We start from the raw sequence: 3,246 nt of genomic DNA, 5'->3' as shown, positions 1-3,246 counted from the left end.
ACTATGGCAAAAATAAGTCTAATACCATCTGTAGGTTTTTGACCTGTGTTAGAGAATTCAAAATGTCTTGAACTAGAATGCAAAGACAGATATCTGTATTTCAAATCCATGTGTGTGTATGTCTATGTTAGCTGCAAAAAAAAAAAAAAAAAAAAAAAAAAGCAGCTTCTCACATTTCACAGCGTTACAGGGAATGTTTTACATTTTTCATTTACATTTGTTTTCTTCTCTGATCCTGATCTTCATTTGTAAATAAGGAGACTTTTCCCTGATTTAACTCTTTGTAATCAAGCACAGAAAATAAATTGTTCATTTCACATCCGTGTAAGACTGTTTCTGAACGCTATTGTTATTGTAAAAGGGAACATTTGTCAACCAGACAACTGACGAAGTGTGAATATGTGAATTTAATAATGCCTACTTGTTACAGCCCTAGCAGGGCTCCTCCTGAAATTGCCCTTTTGTGGGTGAGGTGTTGTTATCTCTCTGTCTCGCTCCACCCCTCTCTCTCTTCTCTGTCTGCTCTCTCTCCAGGATGCAGCTGCTGCTCATTTCCCTCATTTGGTATCTAGACCCAGCCAAACATTACCTCTCAGAGGTTACATAGGTTGGGGAAGAACTGTGGGGTGCGGGGTGGTTGTCCTGTGTCTTTACACTGCTTTCTAGGGAATAGTATGATTGTCTTGCCTGTAGTGTGGAGTTGTGGGAGCAGTGGGGAAAGTAGCTGCTTCAAGTGAGTAGTTTGGGCTTGTGGGTAGTGATGGTGAGATGAAGCCTCAGGATGAACTGAAGCTTTTCATCCAACTGGTCGACTCATGGTTCGAAGCATTGTGATGGTTCATTTGCTCTACTCTGCCATCAAGTGGACGATTCAAGTGAAACAGGCTCTGTGATTATAATGATGTGATGTGTATACCTGTAAACTGAATAAATAAATTGTTTTCATGGTTATTTATCACAAATATTGTCTCAGTACGTCTGATTCAAAAGAGAAAGTGGAAACTATCAGGACAGAGTTTTGGTATGATTGTGTTACTGTGTAATCATGCTTATGTACATCTGGATAATGACACAAACTTCACTTTTTAATAAACTAAAAGACAGAAATCAGATTATAGGATCTGTAGTGCTGTTTATTTATATGATGGTACCTATCATTTTTTGATATTTATAACTGTGTGTATACCTTATTAGGAGAGATGAGAACTAAATGTTGCCAGATGGGAAAATCTTCTCTTCCTTGCTGGTTCCATGGAAGAATAAATGCTCAAGTAACTATGTAGCACTGTGTAACACGTACATAATCCAATTCCACAACACAATGTGATCTGGCAATCTTTTCTTTTCTTTTTTTTAATCTGGTGCGAACGGGCGAGCCAGTGCCTGAATCAGTCACGTGGTACTGCTCACGAGGCCTCGAACATCATTGCATACGTAATCAAAGCAAGCCTCGATACGCGCTTCACAAAGAATTACCCGACACATGCTTCAAAGCTTCGACACACAGGACACCTCAGTAGTAATATACCTGCACTTTTTTTGCAACTACCCCTATAATTATCTACTAGTCACACACTGCAACATTAAGACTTGATGATTACACATAGGGGGGTTACAGGGGGGGGCCCCAACAGTCAGCAAAACAAGTCATAAAACAATAAAAGCGGCTTCCTAATCAAGAGCATCCCAGCACACACATCCCAACTGAACCTCCAAAGGTTTTTCCACCTTTTATCTTTACAAACAGCTCCTCTTTCTCTCCATGTCAGAAGTGAACTGAAACCATGTCCAACCCCGGATGGTAATGACACCTCCTAGTGGGTTGGTCTAGCGTGTATACATATAAAACGCGCTCTTTCACCATTTGGAACATCAACAGCTCGACCTAAGGAACACAGACACCTCGAGCTAAGGAGCTCAGGATGACATCTGTATCAACCATGATGAGCAGCCCAAGACACAGCCGCTCTAGGTACGTCTACAGGCGTATGCACCCGGGGCCCTCATCATAAAAAGCAACGCTGTGAAAACGCTGTAGATGGGGCTGAATTTAAGTTAGAATATCGAGGCAGTAATGGGTATGTGTATACCGTTAAATATACCAGCGGTGCAGTTATACTTCATGTAGATTGTGGTGAGGGACTGTTTTGGGGAGAGTCACAAGTCATGTCAACTAAAAACTGGAAACTCTTTTGCACTGTTGTTTGTGCGGGCTTGGACAATGTGGGCTTCCCAGAGATGCTGTATGTTTCCCAGTGGAACAGTCCAACAGGCCCTGAGCTTTACAGGGTCGAGGCTGATCGCTTCAACCGCAGCCCGAAGACTTTATTTTTCTCAGTGTATGTGATGACAGGGAAAGTCTTATTGCTGCCAGAGGGGTTGAAAACTGGAGGTTAAATCCTTACCCTCTAAGCATAGAAGAGTGCACTACATGGTGTAAGGACATGTTTTTTTATACAGTGGTGTGACTGGACACCTATGCTGCGTCTGTTTAGCCAGATTGACAACACCATCAAGAGGGATAGGCTCAACACTGCGTACGAGGGTATTAGAAAACGCCTGGTTTTTGATGATTTTGCGACTTGTCCGAAGACTGGCTTGCCTTCTACCCTGTGCAAACCTAAAATCATAAGGCCGTCTCACAACTAAATAAACCAAATGGTAGGTTAAGAGTGTGTGTGTGTGTGTGTGTGTGTGTGTGTGTGTGTGTGTGTGTGTGTGTGTGTGTGTGTGTATCTATGCAACAAATTATAACCTCTTTTTATTGTTTTCATTTTACAGAGGGAGACATGCAAGCGTGGGACTTCTCAGACTTGCCAGACTCCCCATCACCAGCGCTGCTAATCCAGACCCCACCAACTCCTCCCCCCTCTCCACAATTGTTGCAGAATGCAACAGGATCAGGTCTGTGTGAGAAAACAGTAATCGACATCAAGCTTGCAACCCACCACCTACTGATGTTGGCGCTAAATGACTTTCTACAGGACACATGCTACGGATGTCAAACAGCTCATCCCAGTCAGGTGCAACACAGCTGCTTGCTTGAATTGCCAGAGTATTTCTTTGACACCTACTATGACAATGTGATGATAAGGCTCCAGACAGACCGATTCATCCCAGCCATTCACCTCTTTGTACGCTCATACACTGTCAATGGGACTGGAACACAATTCAGCAGGATTGCAGAACACACCAAGACCGAACTGAGATCATCACAACTAACGCCTGAAATTACAACATGTTTAT

The 3,246-nt window shown here is 42.7% G+C and overlaps 1 pseudogene; it reads left to right on the top strand.

Annotated features, from left to right (window-relative positions):
* Nucleotides 1-1,940: 1,940 nt before the first annotated feature.
* Nucleotides 1,941-2,649, top strand: LOC146579068 (uncharacterized; annotated as a pseudogene).
* The last annotated feature ends 597 nt before the right edge of the window (nt 2,650-3,246 follow it).

Source organism: Mchenga conophoros, linkage group LG3 (assembly GCF_057382185.1).
Source record: "Mchenga conophoros isolate Kocher_MC1m ecotype Shallow Benthic linkage group LG3, M_conophoros_male_GT1.1, whole genome shotgun sequence".
Classification (NCBI taxonomy): domain Eukaryota; kingdom Metazoa; phylum Chordata; class Actinopteri; order Cichliformes; family Cichlidae; genus Mchenga; species Mchenga conophoros.
Note: the sequence above shows the minus strand (reverse complement) of the source record. Positions and strands in the feature narration are given on the sequence as shown.